Source organism: Meleagris gallopavo, chromosome 4, assembly GCF_000146605.3.
Source record: "Meleagris gallopavo isolate NT-WF06-2002-E0010 breed Aviagen turkey brand Nicholas breeding stock chromosome 4, Turkey_5.1, whole genome shotgun sequence".
Taxonomy (NCBI): Eukaryota; Metazoa; Chordata; class Aves; order Galliformes; family Phasianidae; genus Meleagris; species Meleagris gallopavo.
In genome coordinates this window covers 14,162,300-14,162,559 of record NC_015014.2, presented here as the reverse complement: position 1 = coordinate 14,162,559, position 260 = coordinate 14,162,300, and the positions used below count along the sequence as shown (strand labels likewise).

General features: G+C 66.5%; 1 protein-coding gene across 8 annotated transcripts in view; it reads right to left on the bottom strand.

The window, feature by feature from the left end:
• The window catches only part of JADE1 (jade family PHD finger 1), a 147,190-nt gene that overhangs the window by 44,257 nt on the left and 102,673 nt on the right, over positions 1-260 (bottom strand). Inside the window, exon 1 of one of the 8 annotated variants that reach the window (XM_010709594.3) lies at positions 160-253. The exons of the other annotated variants lie outside the window; for them this stretch is intronic. The gene's annotated coding sequence lies outside the window, so the exon portion shown is untranslated. Of the gene's footprint in view, positions 1-159; positions 254-260 lie in introns of those variants that run through there. 8 annotated transcript variants of the gene reach the window in all.

The following is a 260-nucleotide window of genomic DNA, read 5'->3' as shown; positions in this document are numbered from 1 at the left end:
AGCCCGGGCCGGAGCGCAGCGCGACACCGCGGGTCCCCTTTCCTCCCTCCCTCACTCCCTCCGCCCGCTCAGCCCGGCACAAGTTGCGCGCGGGATAGCGGAGCCGCAACTCGGCCGCCTCCCGACCCGCTTTGCCGCGGCGCCATGTTAATGACGTACTCTCTTATTTCCACTAGGCAGCGACCTTCGGCACCCAACTGCTCTCCCGCCGCCTCCGGAGCGACAAAAAAACCCATCAAATATGGCTGTGCTGGCGGCTC